This window comes from Eubalaena glacialis, chromosome 12, assembly GCF_028564815.1.
Source record: "Eubalaena glacialis isolate mEubGla1 chromosome 12, mEubGla1.1.hap2.+ XY, whole genome shotgun sequence".
Classification (NCBI taxonomy): Eukaryota; Metazoa; Chordata; class Mammalia; order Artiodactyla; family Balaenidae; genus Eubalaena; species Eubalaena glacialis.
Window position 1 is genome coordinate 12,775,852 of NC_083727.1, and position 20,618 is coordinate 12,796,469.

General features: G+C 37.5%; 1 protein-coding gene across 2 annotated transcripts in view; it reads left to right on the forward strand.

Annotated features, from left to right (window-relative positions):
* Positions 1-20,618, forward strand: part of IPCEF1 (interaction protein for cytohesin exchange factors 1) — a 165,069-nt gene that overhangs the window by 55,624 nt on the left and 88,827 nt on the right. Inside the window, exon 1 of one of the 2 annotated variants that reach the window (XM_061207000.1) lies at positions 17,949-17,971. The exons of the other annotated variant lie outside the window; for it this stretch is intronic. The gene's annotated coding sequence lies outside the window, so the exon portion shown is untranslated. Of the gene's footprint in view, positions 1-17,948; positions 17,972-20,618 lie in introns of those variants that run through there. 2 annotated transcript variants of the gene reach the window in all.

Below are 20,618 nucleotides of genomic sequence, written 5' to 3' on the forward strand. Positions count from 1 at the left end.
ATTTCTCTTTCCAGTTCTATGAGTTGTGGTTGCTCGAGGCAATATATTTATATGTCTATGAAGGTTATATTTTCTGATTGTATTTTTTGTTATAAATATATATGTATATTTACCATGAGTTTTATATTTTCAGATATTAAAATTGTCATCGCATCTTTCTTTTTGTTCATGTTTGCCTGGATATTTGTTTCCATCTTTTACATTTTAACATTTCATATCCTTTTGTTTTCTGTTTTTCTTCTTTTAGATAACATATTGCTAAATCTTACTTTTTAAAATAAATTTTATTTTGAAATATAACGTATACTATGTTAAATATAATATTCATAGAGAAGAGTGCACAAAACTAATTTGAATAGCTTGATGCTTTATCACAAAGCAAAAATTCTTGTAACTACTACTTGAGTCAAGAAATAGGATACTGTTGGGATACCCCGAATCCCCTCTTGTCTTCTTCTAATAAATAATCCCTGCCTTCCCTTAAAGGTAACCACTCTCCTGCCGTTTGTGGTAATTACTGCCTTGCATTCCTGTATAATTTAATGACCCAGGTGTACTTTGCTAAACACTGAGGTCTAGTTTTGCCAGTTTTACTATTTTATATAAACAGAATTATACAGTGTATATTCTTTGGTGTCTGGTTTCTTTCTCTCAATATTATATGACTGTGAGATAAGGAGTTTCCCCTTTTTTATTGGTATGTAGTATTCCATTGTATGACTAATCCACAATTTATTTATCCACTTTCCTGTTTATGGACATTTGGATTATTTTTTAACATTTTCTCTATTATTAATAAAACTGCTAGAAACATTATTATACATGTTTTCAGTGTACATGTGCATGCATATCTGATGCATGTACACTTACAAGTAAAATTTATGGGTCATAGGCTATGCATGTGGTCAGCTTTAGCAGATTTTGCCAGTTTTCCAAAATGATTGTCCTAATTTATGCTCTCTACAGCAGTGTTTGAGTGTTTTCTTTGGCTCTACAATGTACTTGTTATTGTCAGTCTTCTAAAATTTCATGATTTTGGCCAGTGTTTAATGATGTTTCTTTACAGTTTTACCTTGCATTTCATTGAATGGTAATGAGGTTAAGCAACTTTTCATACATATATCGGCTAATTGATATCCTCCTTTGTGAAATGGCTCTTAAGTCTTTTCTCATTTTTCTCTTGGGTTTTTCTGTCTGTTTCTGACTAATTTATAGAAATTCTTTATGCATTCTGGTATATAGCCTTGTATAGGTTATATGTAGTGCACATATCTTTTCTCATTCACTTACTTGCTTTTACAATCCCTACTGTTGTCTTTTGGTAAACGGAAATTCTTAATTTTAATGGGTTCCAACTTATCAAGTTTTTCCTTTATGATTAGAACCAATGGGGAAATGACAGTATTTTCAATAAATGATACTGAGACAATTGGTTATTAATTTTAAAAATGAAAATTAACCCTTATTTGAAACCAGAATCGAAGATCAATTGCAAGTAGATTATAAATCTAAAATGAGAGGCAAAACAACAGAAGTTCTAGAAGAAAAGGTAAGATAATATCCTTATGGCCATAGGATAATAAAATTAACAGCAAAGAAAAAGCACTAACCATAGTCATCTTTGCAATCTTTTTTTTTAAATTTACTTATTTTATTTTATTTTTTGGCTGCGTTGGGTCTTCGTTGCTGTGCGCAGGCTTTCTCTAGTTGCGGCGAGTGGGGGCTACTCTTCGTTGTGGTGCGCGGGCTTCTCATTGCAGTGGCTTCTCTTGTTGTGGAGCATGGGCTCTAGGAGTGTGGGCTTCAGTAGTTGTGGCACGCGGGCTCAGTAGTTGTGGTTTGTGGGAGGTAGAGCTCAGGCTCAGTAGTTGTGGCACACGGGCTTCGTTGCTCCACGGCCTGTGGGATCTTCCCGGACCAGGGCTCGAACCCGAGTCCCCTGCATTGACAGGCAGATTCCTAACCACTGAGCCACCAGGGAAGCCCCATCTTTGCAATCTTGAGTCCTCTAATTAATGAATATGGCATATCCTTCCATTTGTTTAGATCTTCTTTAATTTCTTTCAATAATGTTTTATAGATTTCTTCATAGAAGTATTACATGTCTTTTGTTAGAGTCATTCTAATGCATTTGGAATTTAATGATGTTGTTATATTTGTATCTTCTTATAAATTTTATTTTCATGCTATCTGCTGCTGGCATGTAGAAAAGTTATTGATTTTTACATATTGGGCAGGAATCTAGCAACCCATCTATATCCACTTTTTAGTTTAAATAATTCACATGTAGATTCTTTTCCATATGTAAAATCATATCATCTGAAAATATTGACAAACTTAATTTCTTATTTTTTAATTATTGTAATTCTTACTATTTTTTAATGAGCTCTTCTGATACAATGTTCAGCATCTTTGGTTTATTCCTAATATCCAAGAAAAGGTTTCAACATATTACCATCAAATATGTGATGGAAGAAAGAAGGACCACCTTACTTACTGAAAATGGTAGGGTGAGGACCTCTTTGTTTTGCCCAGGACAGAATTTGAGAAGAGCTTGGCTTGACGGTTCTTCTCTGATTCATGTGGTTTTAGCTGGAGTGGTTGGGACAGAAGGATCTGCTTCCAAGATCACTTTTTCATCCACACGTCTGTGTTCCTTAGCTCCTCCTTCTCCTAGCACTTTGTTCTCCTGGGACTCTCCACATGGCTTGGCTTTTCCTGGCCCAGCAGTCTCAGAGTAACTGGACTTTGTAAATGTAATCTGGCTTCCCTGAGAACAAGTGTTTCTCTTTCAGATTTAAAATTCTACGAGTTGGAGTCCGTGAGTTCATACACATTGAAATTAAACTTATCTATTTAATTAAAAAAACCTTTCTCCTCTAAATGTTTGACATGGCCAAATTTCAGTAAAATGGTGTCAGGAAAAAATAAATAATTCCTTGTTTTCTTGTGATGACAGACTTTTGAGGTTAAAGTCATCTAGGGCAGTGGGAGGCTGGCAGGTGCAGATGTAAGCTGAATGTGAGAAGATGGGTATAAAACAATGTGTAGGTGCGGTGTGGGTGAGAAAGTACAAAATGAAGAGAGCAGGCAGGTCACAGGAAGCTGGGCGGACCACAGGAAACTGGCTGGAAAAAAAGTCTTTGGCTTTACTTAGTTAAAAGCAAGAATAAAACAACCCAAAGACAAATGGAAAAATCTCATACGCAAAGTCTATAAAGAGATGGAAACAAAAAAATAAGCACACACGAGTTCAGAGAAAGGTTAACTCAAGTGGCTGGCCAATTACATTCTACTCTAATTTTTTTGTTACTTCTCAAGACTTTATGCAGTACGATAATCTAATTAAAAAACAGTAAAGAGCAAAAATTTCCTTTAGAAATAAACACAAAATAGTCTTTTGTAAAGCTTAGATTTCCAGCTTTATGATTCTAGTAGTTTTAAAAAATGCTCTATTGAAATCAAAAGCAGGAGTGAGGATGATCTTTCAGAATGATCTTTCAGTCTTTGGTCTCAAGCTAAACAGTGTACTTACATGTTTGTCCACTAGGTGTCTCTTTGCATACATGTTATGATTCCAGAGAAAGCTAATCTATTTCTGAAGGCAATAGTTTACATGGATTGTGTCAACAAATGTCTCAGTTTTGGGGTATTTAAGAATGGCTTTAATTTAACAGGTCTTCTTTAATAAATAGATGTATCTTGGCTAGAGCTCTCATTCTTGCTTTAAAAGATTTTGAGACATTAACCAGGAATTGTCAGCAGACACAGAATTCAGGTACTTGCATCAGGGTTGTCGGCAACCTGATACAGGTAGTCTGCCCATTTAGGATTGCGACCAGGAAGTTAGCCCTACATTATTTATGAATGAAGCCTTGGCAAGGGTGCTCAATTCCAAAACAAGCTGCATTTGGCTCTCCAATGTCTCTTTCCAGAAACTATATTCCTTGTAGATCAGATCCTTCAAAATCACCCAGTGGCAGCTGATCTGTGGTCCCATATGTAGCCCTTTGAGTAAAAGATATCAACTGTGGTGAGTCACATAAGGCTTCTCTGAATTGTTCAAAATTCGTAAATTGTTTACCTTCTCTAACTTGTCCTAAAGTACAGGCAGGGTCAATATAAATCAACAGATATTTATTAGGTGCCTACTGTATGCCTGGCCTGCAGTATCTACAAGAATTATTGGACTCAATTCATTCTGTAAGAATGTGATGAGATTTACTGTTTGCAGAAAAATTAAGCATGCTGCTAAGGAGAAGTTGAAAAGGCAAACATTATTATAAGAGGCAACACTGTTAATGTCCAAAGGACCCTGAGCTTGGGGTCTGAAGGCTTGAATTCTGACTTTATGACTTGCTAGCTGTGTAAAGTAGCAGTCTATCTGCTCTGTATGTCAGTTTCTTTACTTGTAAAAGTATAGGTAATATTACTTTACAGAGTTGGGACTTCCCTGGCGGTCCAGTGGTTAAGACTCCGCGCTTCCAATGCAGGGGGCGAGGGTTCGCTCCCTGGTTGGGGAACTAAGATCCCACATGCCGCATGGTGTGGCCAAAGAAAAAAAAAAAAAGAAAAAGAAAAAAGAAAAAAATTACAGAGTTGATGTGAAGACTGCAAATAATTTGTGATAATTCTGCCGAGTGTCATTGTAAGAGCTTCCAAGAGAAGTCTCCCTCTTCTTGGTAAAGGCAGCCTTTCCTATTATGATGCACAGCAGGTTAACTCCTTATGGTCACTACTTCTCCTGTCGGACAGGGCGTTGGGCACTAATTTTGCAAAATCATAAGGCCCATCAAAGTGATATTTCCCAAGAAAGAGCTAGCCAGAAAAAAGGGGAATTTTTGCTCCATCTCCAGAGCAATGGGTGCAAACAACAGGCAGCTTTGTAATAGTTCTTCTTTTTCTGGCTTCCTTCTAGCCTGCAATGGTCCTGTAGCAGAGGCCACTGCTGCACGGGGTACACCTATTCCTTTTGGTGAAAAGAGGGTTCAATGGAAGGTTGTTTGGCAAAGCTGAGTTAAAGTGATGGGCTGCCTCGGAGCAGTGTGAACACAGTCTGGAGTTCACAGGCAGAAACATATACTCTGTTCCAGAAACCAAAAATATGAATATAACTCATGTGGAGAAATTTAGGGCTGCAAATGACCGAAAGGTAAGGGTGATCATTTGCCATTCTTGTCCGGCCCATCTTAGTGCATTGTATCTGCTCTCACCCCACACAGGCTGGAGTGAAGTGAATTTATGAATCAGGTGTTGTTACTCAGGGGCTGCCATTGTAGACAACCAGGGTGTGCTTATGGGACAGACTGTTGTTGCCCTAATAACTGATGCTTTGCCTGCGGGCTACCAGTGCTGCCTGTGGTCTCGTCATAGGCCTTGTGGCCCTGTCCCTACTTGATGGAACATCCTGGGGCTAGTACAAATCGGTGAAGAGCTTCCTTGGGTTTCCATCACAAATCTTTTAAATCCAACCTAAGCACACAGCTAGTTTGGATCTTAGAATGACTGGCTCCTAGAAGTGCCTTGGATCTGTCACTGGTCTAGGAGGCAGGTTCGTTGCAGGTTTTATCTGCATTGGTGCACGAAGCTGCTACTATGGCATGCATGTATGTGTGTGTGTGTGTGTGTGTGTTGGGAGGTGTGAAAACATATTTTGCAGGGCCCCTACCTTTATAAATAATTTGAAGAGCCAAAAGTCAGTGTGCTAGCCCGATTCTGGAGGGCTGGTGGGATCAATCACTTACTGGGCTGGCGCTGTGGAATTTAAGACAATTGCGAAACAGAATTGACCCCACAGAGATGAGTTCTGGTGGTCTCTGGGCATCTGGTCGACCTCACTAGATGGTGAAGGGAAAGCGCCTCGGTTGGGAGCAATGGGCACAGGGCGCACATGGGCAGCGCCTGGCTACTGCCCGGAGGTGGATCGGCAGGGCCCTGCCCCCTTGCCAGAGCCCTAAGGGCATGCTGGGACACAGACCATAATCTGTGACTCTTTCGGGTTCTGGAGGCCGCACACGGGCATATACGCCTGCCGCAAGAGATGCGAGGGAGCTTCGTGCCTCCCTAAGGGGCAGGTCCAGCAGCCGTTTGGGTTTGGTGCAGGTTCTTCCAGGACGTAGAAGAGGCAGATTGTTGGTGATTGCTTACAGTTTGCCACCTGCTTGTTACATTGGTAAAATTATCCTTTGGGAATAGAGATTGACATTGTTGGCTGAAAGAAGGTTTTTTTTTCCCCCTTTAGATTTGTGGATTTTTATGTCTAAACCTTGATTGTCAGGACTGACAGCTTACGTGGGAATGCAGGAGAGTAAGGAAGAAGCCTGCCAATCTCCTCAGATGATGGATCACGGCATTTCAGTGGTGTTGAAAATAAAATAATTTTAATCATAGTTTCTGTTTTAAAAAAGTCACGGCTCTTAAAACCATCTGTCAGATTATCCTCAAAGTGGAGAGACTGCAGAAAAGAAATGCAGTGAAATGAGTGGAAAAGTTAAAGATAAAAAAGAGAAAATAAATGAAAGAGGAAGAATGAGACTTTTAAAGCATGTAGGAGATGGATTGGAACAGAATGACAATAGAGCTAAGATTAAAAAGGAAAAAGTTTGAAATAATTTGGGTAAATATTTCCATTTTGTAAATTTCCTGGACAGAGTAACAACCCCAGACCAGCCCACCCCATACATCCCTGCAGGTGTACTCACAGGAAGGTCATCTTGCATTTTGCTCCCTTCTCTCCTGCTCTGCCTTAACAAGAGATTTCCTGCTAAGTAGCAAAGCTAATGGATTGTTTCATGTCCTTCGCTTTTATATCTGAGCAAAGATGAATTTTCTCTCCTGCTTCCTGTGGCATCACTATGATGGACAATCACCTAACAGAAGATGCTTACAGACAGTTCTCATTGTTAGTTAAGTGTACACTTTGTTGTTACGTGTTTTCCATGCTTTTTGATGATTGAGACTTCTGCCTCTAGAATGACCAGCATTTTCTGTCTCCAAAGAGCTCTAGTTTTTGGATTAAGGATAATGCACATTGTTTGCCTCATGGATTGTCCATAAATCCATTCACTGTTCTGAGAATGTCTTGTCAAATGCTAACACTGTAATGTTAAAGGATAAGCATGTGAATTAATCTGTTGGTTTTTAAAATTTTTGTCCAGTTTTATTGTTTTCACTTAAGGCTCTATGAAAAAGAGAATAAACCTAGCCCATAGTTTCTTTCAATTGGAAAATTATCTCAAAATCACAATAAATTGTATTCTTTTTAAAAAAATCTTTAAAACAGTAGGCATGGTACTTGTTTTGCTGCATCATCCCAAAGATTATAATGTTCACTGAGGAATAATCAAGACAGTTACTTTTGGATCAATTGAACCTATAACTGCCTTTAGTGAGTTTTTTTAAAAAGTTTTTTTTAAAAAAATACCAGTTATACTATCTACTGTCTGCTTTATCAATAGTGCCTTTGTTGCATATTGATATTCTTGGTTTATCTTCTGGTTTTAAAATGATACAGGACCAGAATCCATATTTCTGACTTAACTGATTTACCAAACAGTTTCTAAAATAAATTGCTAGTATGAACTTTTGTTTGTGAAAAATGAGAGGGACTGATTCTTCACCAGTGTCTTAGTCAGCTTGGGCTTCTGTAACAAAATACTATAAACTAGGTGGCTTATCAACAACAGAAATTCATTTCTCACAGTTCTGGAGGCTGGAACTGGCACCATGGTGCCAGCATGGTCAGGTTCTGGTACGAGCCCTCTTCTGGTTTGCAGAGTGCTAACTCTTTTTGTATCTTCACATGGTGGAAAGAGTGAGCTGGCTCTCTGACCCCTTCTTAAAAGGGCACTAATCTCATTTATGAGGGCCCCTGCCATCATGACCTATTTACCTCCCCAAGGCCCCACCTCCAAATACTACCACACTGGGAATTAGATTTCAACATACGAATTTTTCAGGGACACAAACATTCAGTCCATAACAACCAGTATATATTAAGGAAAAATCTCTTCTTTTAAATTAGCTTTATTATGCATTTGGTAATGAAATGTGTTTCCACTTTTCAGTTACAGAGCTTATCAGAAAAACATTTTATGTCATTGCACTAACTTAAAAAATATTAATAACCTCAGTGTTTTGGCTAAGTCTCATGTTGTGGTGTGTTAAGGAATTGTTCTTTAAAGAAAGTAACTGTCTCAAATATGACTGAGAAAACTATTCCCTTAAACTCTGAAATACGGTACCAAAAATGTCTCTAGGAGAGTAGGTTAGGGAGTTTAATCCACCTCCAAGTGTGAACGCTATTTTATTTGATGAAAACTGCTGTCACACTGGCTCAGACCCTTCAGTTGTGCGCTGAGTCCATTAGGAAGAATAGTTTTCTATAACAAAGCTGTTTCTAGGTAATTGCTCCCATTCTAGGTAATTGCTACCTCTTTTTGAGCATCCACGTGTTTCCCGTATGAGATTTCACTTAATTCTCACAAAAACCCTATCAGCTGGTTATTATCATTTCTATTTAAGAGATGAAGCTCTTACTATTTATAGAAATTAATTGATTTTCCTAAGTTTCCACATTTAGCAAGTGGCAGAGTGAAATCTGTTTGACCATAATCCATGCGTGTGCAGTAGTTTTAAAGCTTTTTTTTTTTTGGTTGTGTATCCATAAAATAATATGGAAACCCTATGTGCTCCCTCACAGTTTAAATTGTCACTCAGAGTTTTTATCGTATGTTAAAATAGTTGCGAAAGATGTAATTTCTGGCATATTATAAATCTTGATAGCGAAAAAGGTAATATTTCTCTTTAAATATAACTTATGCAATATAAACTGAAATCTGACATGTCTTGTTATTTTTTTAAAGTAATCTTTGAAGTTTTAGATTTTACATAGCTCTTTTTTATTTTTTCCCCCGGAGCTCATTTTTTCATTACAGTACTCCATAGATTTTTGTTCAATTATATAATATTTTTATGCTTGAAAATTTACTGAAAATTTATTGATAATTATTAATAATAATTAATAAATTATTAATAATAATTTATTGATAATTCTGTAATACATTTCAGAATGTATATTTAAAATTAAATTAATTTAAAATTTTGAGGTGACATAATTGTTTAAGCCATAAATTATTTCATTTGGAATGAGTTATTATTATAATTATTATTGGTACATAACAAACAATATGAATATGTTACACATTTTGACAGATAATGATAACTACAAGAGGTAAATATTTTTTATTGAAAATGCATTGTTTAATGACATAGATGAAGCTTTCCTTCTAATTATGTAACATACCCATGAATATTATTTACTTCTAGAATGAGAGTTCAGAACCAATTTTAATCCTATTATTGTTTTTTATGTATGCTGAGCACTTAAAACTATTTTTCACATAAATAAATAGATGGGAATGGAGCACTTTTTGAACTCCTTCCAAGGATATGCCAAATATTATGGTGATTTATCACAACAACTACTTTTAATGATTAAGAGACTTAAAGTAGATTTTTATTCAATTTTGTTGAAAGCAAAGAACTGGAAACTTGATTTACAAATGTTATTTGTTACCCTGCCATTAGGCTCTTATATGTTTTTAATTCCTGGGACCTATACAAAAATTCTTTATCAAGACATATCAAATAACTACTCCTTCTTCCTTTAACTCTTTCACTCATGGGCACCTTGCTCAAACTGACATTCTCAGAAAGGTTGGGAAAATGGAAAAATTATTACTTCCGAAGCACTTTTGCCAGCATTATTATTATTTTTCATGAGTTACTTTTATGGTGTGCTTTATAAATATTTTTATCAAATCTTGGAGGTACATATTATTTATCATTGAATCATTTTGGTGAAATTTTAGATTTTATATATGTCAACTACCTCAGGAAACAAAGTACCAAAACTCCAAAATCATTAAGTAAACACTCACATAGCCTCCACAAAGGTACATTCATTTCTAGGTCCCCTCACCTATGCTTCCTTGCACCAGTGATTGCATATTATTTCTACCCACTTGCTCTTTGATTTGGGAGGTTTGACATCAATCAACACAGTTTCATTTCCATATTCTGCAGATTGGGAAGATTTCTCATGGGATATTCATGACAGTACTATTTCACTAAATGAAAAAATTTGTAATTCATAGGTTTTCTTTATGGAAGCTCATCTATAGTTTAGTACTTTCATTTTTTGTATTTTTAATTCATTTGCTCAACGAATGTCTATTTAATCACCTGGCATACAATGACTGTGGATACAGCAGTAAACAGATAGAAAAGGTAAGACAGAGTGCCTGCCCTTAGACAAGTTATACTATAGTGGGAGTCAGATGTTAAAGAACTAATTGCAAAATTAATAATTCTGTACAACTATGAGAACTTCTATAAGTAAAAGATAAGGTACTATGAGAGCAAACAAAAGGAGATTGATCTCTAATAAGGATCATGGAAAGCTTTCTTGACTAAATGATATTTGGTCTGAGTGTTGAAAGATTAGATGGTATAAGTCATCTTGGCTGGTGACTGTTGAAGAGCATGCACAAAGGTTCTGAGATTGGTAGAAACGTGTTTAAGGAATTTAAAAAATATCTAGTGAGTCAGGGAGATGGAAAGAAAGAGACATGGAAATGATCCAAGTTGGGGTTGGAGAAGGAAGCAGAGACCTGGTAGTACAAAGTCTTCCTTTCATAATTTTGGTCTTTATCTCAAGACTCAACAGCTATTGTAGAAGTGTAAGGAAAGAGATGAATAGTTAGATGTGCATTGAAAAAACATGACTCTGGGCAAGAAGGAAAGCAAGGACATCAGCTAGGATGTTCCTGCAGTGGTCCAAAAGTGGTCCAATTGCTAGGGTGGTAGCAATGGGTATAGACAGAATGGATGCATTTAAGAATAGTCAAGTGGTAAAGAGGTACAATATGTACAAGGGAAATATTCCTCGAGATCCAAGGAAGGCTTAATATCAGTGACTGAAGAAGTGTATTGTCTACCTATCCCAATGCTTAGGAGAAGAATTAGAGGTGAATTTTTCCCTTTGTCTTCCATCATCTCCTGTCAATTCTGTGCTTGTTTTACTATTAGAAAGCTGGCTGAGTGAAGGGGTTTAAGTTTCCACTGAAATAGTAAAGTTGTCTGAGGGTACAGTCTAAGCTGTGTGCCTCACTGGGCTAGAACGTGGGGCATAAAGAAGACTGGGTCTTGACCTCTGCCTTTGACATTCTCATTGTCAAACCAGGGAGACCTGTCCAGATCATCATGGTACAATACAAAGGCCGTTAGGAGTTAGTGGGAGACTTTGAGGGAGCCAGGATAGTATTGTGGTGATTAAGAGAGCAGGCTCTGGAGTCTGGGTTTGAATTTGGAAATACCTATTTACTAACTTCCTCCTCCAAATTGCCTTATCTAAGACATGGGACTAATAATAGTATATTATTCATAAAGTGGTTCTAACAATAGTATAGCATGATATATGAAATCATCAATTGGCCAGGCACATAGTAACTGCTTAATAAATGCAATCAATTTATGTTATTATAGGGGAGGGGCCAATTAGCCATCTGGGTAGAGTCAGGAAGGGTTACACTGTGATCCCTTACAACTTATTTAAAGAGTGTATATAATTGACCTTTAATAAATGCTTGCTTAGGGAATGAGTATGTTTTATGACAATAAAATAAGTTATTGAGCATTTATTCTATGTTAAGCCCCATGTAAGCCTTATAAAGATATTTTCTCATTTAATTCTTATCTGATCCTAAGAAGAAAATACAATTCTTATCCACATTTCACAGATGGGAGTCCTGAGGTCTCAAAATATCAGTTATTTGCCCAAGATTACAGAGTAAGCTGCATTTAAGCTGGGATTTAAGTTCAGTCCAAACCAATTCAAAGCTTCGCTTTTTTTTTTTTTTTTAAATTATTAGCACCTTTAATTATTATTTATTTATTTTTTGTTTTGGCTGTGTTGGGTCTTCGTTTCTGTGCGAGGGCTTCCTCTAGTTGTGGCAAGCGGGGGCCACTCTTCATCGCGGTGCGCTGGCCTCTCACTATCATGGCCTCTCTTGTTGCAGAGCACAGGCTCCAGACGCGCAGGCTCAGTAGTTGTGGCTCATGGGCCTAGTTGCTCCACGGCATGTGGGATCTTCCCAGACCAGGGCTCGAACCCAGGTCCCCTGCATTAGCAGGCAGATTCTCAACCACTGTGCCACCAGGGAGGCCCCAAAGCTTTGCTTTTAACTTCTACAAGTTCTGCAAGCTTCTTTACCTAAAAGCGCTGCTGAATTCAAACTAGCTTTTACTTATTATGTATTTGCTCAGTTGATTGATACTAAAAATACGTTAGTAGACAGAATCAAAAAATATTCATAGTATTTTACCTGAACATCTTCATTTTATAAATAAATACTTATTGTAGGAAAATAAATAGGTATGGGAATAAAAAATAACTTATTAATACAACTCTTATAATTACTATACACATTTTGCTGTAGATTTCTTCAGACTTTTTTCCCCAATGCATTGATGTTTGAGTTGTATGTATATAAACCCACATTTTTATAATAAAAATTGAATGAAGTTAAATCGCACATATTTTCCCCTACTTTTTCGTTAAGAATATATTGAAAACTCTTCACATGTTTGGTATGGTAGTACTTAGCATGGTTGATGGCACATAGTAAAGATTCAGCAAATGTCAGCAGCCATTGAGATTGTCACCACTGTCATCAACATCATCTTGCCCTCCAGCAAGGCTGTAATAATTTGACATCCCAACAACAAATTATTCTTTTCAACACACCTCCAGCAAACTTGGCTTCTGACAATTCTTTCGTGTATGCCGATGTTGAAGAATGAAAATGGAATTAGGCTGTTGTTTTACTTTGCACATATTTTATTACTAATGAGATTAAACATTAGTCATTTTTATTTTTATGTTTTGAATTTTCCTTCACATGCTATTTTATTAGTTCTCTATTTTATTTTTTTAATTTTTAGGTTTTTTTCTTGAAGTATATTTGATTTACAATGTTGTGTTAGTGTCTGGTGTACAGAAAAGTGGTACAGTTATGCATATATATGTATATACACATATGTATATATAGTTTTTCAGATTCTTTTCCATTGTAGGTTATTATAAGGTATTGAATATAGTTCCCTATGCTATACAGTAAGACCTTGTTGTTTATCTGTTTTATATATAGTAGTGTGTATCTGTTAATACCAAGCTCCTAATTATCCCTCCCCCTCACTTTCCCCTTTGACAATTGTAATTTTGTTTTCTGTCTGTGAGTCTGTTTCCGTTTTGTAAATAAGTTCATTTGTATCATTTTTTAGAGTCCATGTATAACTGAAAGAATAAGGTATTTGTCTTTCTCTGTCTGAGTTACTTCACTTAGTATGGTATCTCTAGGTCCATCCATGTTGCTGCAAATAGCATTATTTTATTCTTTTTTATTGCTGAGTAATATTCCATTATATATGTACCACAACTTCTTTATTCACTCATCTGTCAATGGACACTTAGGTTGCTTCCGTGTCTTGGCTATTGTAAATAGTGCTGCTGTGAACATTAGGGTGCATGTATATTTTCGAGTTAGAGTTTTTGTCTTTTCTGGATGTAGGCCCAGAAGTGGGATTGTTGGATCATATGATAACTATTTTTAGCTTTTCAAGGAACCTCCATACTGTTCTCCATAATGGCTTCACCAATTTACATTCCCACCAACAGTGTAGGAGGGTTCTCTTTTCTCCATGCCCACTCCAGCATTTGTTATTTGTAGACTTTTTGATGATGGCCACTCTGACTTGTGTGAGGTGTTACCACTTTGTAGTTTTGATTTGCATTTCTCTAATAATTAGTGATGTTGAGCATCTTTTCATGTGCCTGTTGACCATTTGGATGTTTTCTTTGGAGAAATGTCTATTTAGGTCTTCTGCCCATTTTTTGATTGGGTTGTTCCTTTTTTTTTTTTTTCATATTGAGCTGTATGAGCTGTTTGTATGTTTTGGAAATTAATCCTTGTTGGTTGCATTGTTTGCAAATATTTTCTCCTATTCTGTAGGTTGTCTTTTCGTTTTGTTTATGATTTCCTTTGCTGTGCAGAAGGTTTTAAGTTTGATTAGGCCCATTTGTTTATTTTTACTTTTATTTCTTTTGTCTTGGGAGACTGACCTAAGAAAACATTGCTACAATTTATGATGGAGAATGTTCTGCCTATGTTCTCTTCTAGGAGTTTTAAGGTGTTCTGTCTTATATTTAAGTCTTTAAGTCATTTCGCATTTATTTTTGTGTATGTTGTGAGGGAGCGTTCTAACTTCATTGATTTACATGCAGCTGTGCAGCTTTCCCAGCACCACTTGCTGAAAAGACTGTCTTTTCTCCATTGTATATTCCTGCTTCCTTTGTCGAAGATTAATTGACCACAGGTGTGTGGGTTTATTTCTGGGCTCTCTATTCTGTTTCATTGATTCATATGTCTGTTTTGTGCTAATACCATGCTATTTTGATTACTGTAGTTTTGTAGTATTGTCTGAAGTCTGGGAGTGTCATGCCTCTAGGTTTCTTCTTTTTCCTCAGGATTGCTTTAGCAATTCTGGGTCTTTTGTGGTTCCATATAAATTTTAGGATTATTTGTTCTAGTTCTGTGAAAAATGTCATGGGTAATTTGATAGGGTGCATTGCATTAAATCTGTAGATTGCTTTGGGTAATATGGTCATTTTAAAAATATTAATTCTTCCAATCCAAGAGCATGGGGTATCTTTCCTTTTCTTTGAATCATCTTCAGTTTCCTTTATCAGTGTTTTATAGTTCTCAGTGTATAAGTCTTTCACCTCCTTGGTCAAGTTTATTCTTAGGTATTTTATTTTTTTTGACATGGTTTTAAAAGAGGTTTTTTTTTTTTTTTTTTTTTTTTTTTTTTTTTTCTGACAGTTCATTTCATTTCTGTGTTTCCTGTACCTGGATATGTTTCCTTCTTTAGGTTTTGGAAGTTTTCAGCCATAATTTCTTCAAATACTTTTTTGGTCCCCTTTTCTCTTTTTTCTCCTTCTTGGATCCCTGTTATGTGCAGATTGGCATGCTTTTTTTTTTTTTAACATCTTTATTGGAGTATAATTGCTTTACATTGGTGTGTTAGTTTCTGCTTTATAACAAAGTGAATCAGCTATACATATACCTATATCCCCATATCTCCTCCCTCTTGAGTCTTGCTCCCACCCTCCCTATCCCAGCCCTCTAAGTGGTCACAAAGCACCGAGCTGATCTTCCTGTGGCATGCTTTATATTATCCCATAGGTCTCATGTTGCTTTCATTTTTTTCATTTTTCTTTCTGTCTGCTATTCTGATTGAGTGATTTCCATTATTCTATCTTCCAGATCACTTCTTCTCTCTTCTGCATTATTTAGTTTGCTATTTATTGCACTTAGTTCAGTTTTCATCTTGGCAATTGAGTTGTCTAATTTTAATTGTCCTCTTTATAGTTTCTATTTCCTCATTACAGTGATCCACACTTCTATCCATAGTCTTTCTTAATTTCTTCAGGATTTTTTATTACTTCCTTTTTGAACTTGGGGTCTAGTAAACTGGAGAAGTCTGTCTCATTGTTTGTTCTTTCAGGGGATTTCTCTTCTTTTAATTGGGAATGGTTTCTCCTTCATTTTACTTATATTTCTCTGACTCTATTAATTTAGGAGAAGCAGTTATCTATTGTGGTCTTGAAGGGCTGTTTTTATTTGGGAGCGTCCTGTATGAGTCTAATATTTTTCGTGCTAGGGCTGTTTTCGGTATGGATGCCTGCCACATCTTTCCTCAGTGTGTGCTGGCCATTATCCCCTTGATAGGGGGTGTGATTGATGTTGTGGTGGCCAAAGCCTGCACTGGATGTTGGAGGGGTCTCCTCTTTGCTCCATGGTTGTCATAGCCCTGTCGGGGGCAGGGCCGGCTCCCCAGTTATTGGAATAGAAGCCCTCAGGTCTGGTTCTAAGCTGCGGTGTGAGGTAGGTGGGACTGGCACACTCTCGCTGGGAAAGGAGCCACTGGGTATTCCTCCGCAGGAGCCGTCCACTGAGACGTGTGCTCTGTGATGTTGCCTGTCACCATTGTGTGTGCTCACAAAGTACACTGTTGAAACTACCCTCTGCCCCATCTCAGCAGTGGAAAAGCCAGCAATCAGGCTGCAAGTCCCTCAGGCGCTGTACTCACAAATCTGCCAGTGGCGTAAATCCGTGGAAGTCACGCTCCCACCAGGAATCAGTTCAGATTTCAGCCCCACTTCTGTGTGTGGGCAACCTGCAGGTGTTTGTGTGCGCCCAGAGCTTGTAGAGTTGGGGCTGCACCCTCTGTGAGCAGGCTGAGAATGAGGCTGCTATGACAGGGCCATGCCCCTCTTTTTGCACTCACTCGCAGTGACAATAGGGCTCCTATTTGTCCTCACACACCGCCAGTTGTGGCCTGGACCACTCTCGAGGACCTTGGGGCTGTCTCTGCACGGCCAAACTGAATCTTCTCCCTGGGTTTGTCTGCTGAAGCCCAAGCATCAGAACCCAGCTGCCACCGGCGAGCACTCCAGGACCTTCTGTGCAGCTCTCTCTTTGTCCTGCCTTCTACAAGCTTGTTGCTGCACTCACCTCTGAGCCCCTAAAGCTTCCTATCTGACCTGGCTGATCTCCCAGCCGGTGAAGGGGGTTCCCAGGGTGAGGGAACTTTTCACAGCTCCCTCCAGGGGTACAGGTCCCGTCCTGCTTCCTTTTCTCCCCCTTTCATCCTACCCAGTTATGTGGTGGTCTTTCTTGCAGCTGTGGCTGTATGAGACCTTCAGCCAGCATTCGGTGGGTGTTCTGTGAGAACTGCTCCACATGTGATGCAGTTTTGATGTATCTGTGGGAGGAGGTGAGCTCCACGTCCTTCTATTTCACCATCTTCATCTCCCAGTCTGCTTATTATTTTCTTATTGGTGAGTATGGACTCTTTATGTTATGATTCTCATGTATTAAATGTATATTGCAGATATTTTCATCAGCTTGTGATTTGATTTTCTATTTATATTTTAGTGTATTTTTTAAACAAGTAATTTAAAAATTAAGTAATTAAATTGGTCGGTCTTTTTTATTGTGGTTTTTCTCTTTGGCATTTTACAAATGAATGTTTTATTCATATTTATGTAATATAAATATGGCGTTTTTGACATAAAAAGTGGTATACATTTTTCAGAACTTGGGAACCATTGGTATAAGAAATAAAGTCACATGGGGTATGGATCTGCATTTATGGTGTCACTGGGAAGAGGTGAAAGGCTCTTTGCTTTGGGGAGAGTTTCAGTGGCTTGTGGATGTTTACCAAGTTTCTCGCTTGTCAAAGTCTAAAGATATGAGATTTTTTTCTTTTTGTTTTCATCTCCTTTTCTTGAAACCAGAGTGTCTTGTTTTTCAGGTAATCCGCTACAAAGTGCAATACATCAAAAGGGGCTCATCTTTATATTAAAGTTGGGACTTCTGAGGCAGAAGGATTAGTTACATTTTTGAAATTGTTAAATTAATGCAATCAGAATAATAGTAATGGACCAAATATTTCTGCATCTTACATCGTTGTTCATCATGAAGATGAAAATATTTTCACTTTTCAAAGATATACGTTTATGTATTATACAATATTAAGTACATAAAAAATAGATACATCTTGCTGTAGACTTGAAAAATATACTGACAAATGTGCAGATGAAATTCTGGCTTATTTTATGAACTCAGTTTTTAACAGTTGGCTTATTCTGGATTAAAGGGCCATGTAATGAATCACTTTTATTGTGAAATTCATCAATCAAAATAGAAATGCCCTTCTTCCCGTCAAAGAGATATACGCTTTTATGAACAATTTAATCCCACATTTAACTGAAAATCCTTCTTTTCTTCTAGTTTTTGTTTCTATCAATTTGGCATCATTCATGGCTACTGATGGCAGTGACCTTGTAAGTACCCTTTGGAATACTTCAGACTTTAGATATTAATTGTCAGTTTGATGAATGAGTAAAACATTAGGTCGATTTTAAGTTTGGCTAGCTATTTATTATCCTCCATTTCGTTAGTCACAATGGAATTAAATGATCCTCTTGTTAGAGTCTGAGGGTTTCTTATGCTCACCAAGCACTTGTTTAAGACTCCTAACTATTTACTTTTAAAGAGCAAGAAACATAACCATGATTTTAACATACTGTACATAAATTACCTCCATTTAAAATTAACTATGTTATAGTGTAACCTCTCATGCAACTTCTATGGGAATAAGTCTGCTAACTATTACGGTGAAATTGTAGGTTCTTTTAAAGCCATAAATTTGCCTAAATTAGGTAAGTCAATTGAGCAAATTTCCTCTATTAGATGAGGCAACTTATGCAGGGAAATTAGAGAAGTTGATATCAGTAACATGACACTTCAAATAGAAGGGGATGTAGGATAGTGTGGGATTGAATAGTGTCCATTTTTTGGCAAATGTAATGACTTCATGATGGACGCATAAGACAGAGTTTTTGGAGCACAGCCAAAAGCAGAATCAGAAGTGGAGAGTTGAGAAAATACAGCGTAGACTTCTTGCCAAATAGGGAACCTGGACAATGGTTTCCTGATGCACATTAGGAAATGGATGTCAAGGCAGGTTGTAATAATAATGATGGAGAAATGGAGGGAGTCAGACAGCTCCTGGAAGGGCCACCTTACTAAAAAGCAGGACAGCATAGTAATTCTCTGCTTGTTAACAATTTCATATTCCAGAGAGAGAGAAGGCAATGAGAGCACTTTAATTCTGATGCTACGTCTAAATGAGGAGGGAAAGCTTGCTAGTGACGAAAAATGGTGGACACTTAGGGAGACAGGGCTGCAGAAAACTAAAAATGAAAACGCAAATTACAGTCACTTAGGCAAGCTAGGAAATTCACTATCTAAAACTTGCAGAAAGAAGAAAGTGTGATTCTTTGGACATGAATGGGTGTGTGTGTTTGATGATAGAAATGTGAATAATCACAGTGAAGATAAAGAAGAACAACTAAGAGAATAAATGTGGCTGCAATGGAAGATTTTTGCTAGGATTAGATATAAAGGTGTTTGTACAGGGTGTTAAAGGAGGGTCTTATGGTCAAGGGCAAAAGCAAATGGATGTCACAGAGCTGTAAAGATAGAGTCAGGGAGACTCAGGTTCAGAATATCCAAAGTTTATGAAAAATTTTAAAAGAAAAAAATGCATGGGATTATAAGCATATGTGTCACGTGTATGTGTTATGTGGAACAAAGATATGAAAACAAAGAATTAGGACTGTTGGATCCTTGAGAAAGGTAATGGAGGGTTTAATTATTACACTGCTTCACTTTTTCTGAAGAAAAAATGTAGTCTTCCAGCTGGAAGGAGTTCATCTTATATGTTTAAGAGGAAATGGAAATTAAGATAATGAGACCACCTAGGGATGTTAAATGAATAAGTTCGTTCATTCATTCATTGAGACATTCATTTAATGCTCACTGATTACCTCTCCTGAGTTTATCAAGTGTCAACCACTGTAGTAGGTGGGAATTGGAGATTTAATTGTGACTTGAAACAAGTTAAAATCTCCACGTCTTAAAAAAAAAAGTATAGCCTTGGGTTTTGGAACAAGGATGGCAGATGTGATTACCAAAGGACTAACATATCATTCTGTAGCCCCCAATCTATAGCTATTACCGCTGTAATAGGTAACCTGCTTCCCCTTGGTCCTGGGCACAAGTGGATTCTGTTCTTCTTGGTGGGAACTCTGGCTATTTATGGGTCTTTCTCATTTCACGAGCCATCCTCCACTCCTAGACGCAATCAGCTCAGCTCTCCTTGTGTGTCTATTTACCCGTTATTTTTATCTCACAGCCATCAGCGTCTGGGCAGTACTGCTTAATGTCTCTCTTAAGCATTTCTTCCAGCTGCTTTTCAGTGGTTACCCTACTTTATCTTTCCATTCAGAAAATTAGTTCAATTTTCTGCTGTCATTTGTTCTCTAAATAAAATGTAGCACAGGAGACCTATTTTTATGCTAGGTAGTTTCGGTAGGCGTGACACATTTGACCTAATCGCATCCCGAATTACACCTCACTTCCACTAAACTAACATTTATTGAGCTACATGTGCTGAGCTCTCTGCTCGGTGCCGGGGTACGAAGAGGAGGAGCCGACCACCTGGTCGGGGCAGGGTGATGGTAAAGTGGTGCTAATGAAACTGTTCAAGAAAGTGGATTCTAAGCATCTGAAGTCTTATTATGTGCATAGTAAAAAAGCATTGTTCTTTTTTTGTTAAGCTGAGTTGCTGTTATCTGATGGTATTCTTTTCTTTCCTCCGGTTTTCTCTCCTCTGAAGGGAAAGAGCAGAATTTTCAAAGCTAAAGCTTCACACAGAATCAAAAAGTATTAACTCACCAAGTTCTGTCTGTTTTACCTCCTAAATATTTCTCTGTCTTCGCAGATGCAACACTTGCCCTTCCTTCTGTTCACTGGGCTCTTTGCCTCTCTCTGCACCTGCTCCCAACTACCCACCCCACCCCCCCGACTACTCTCCGTTGCCTCACAACAGCCAGGGTGGATTCTCCTAACTGCAGATGTGATTTT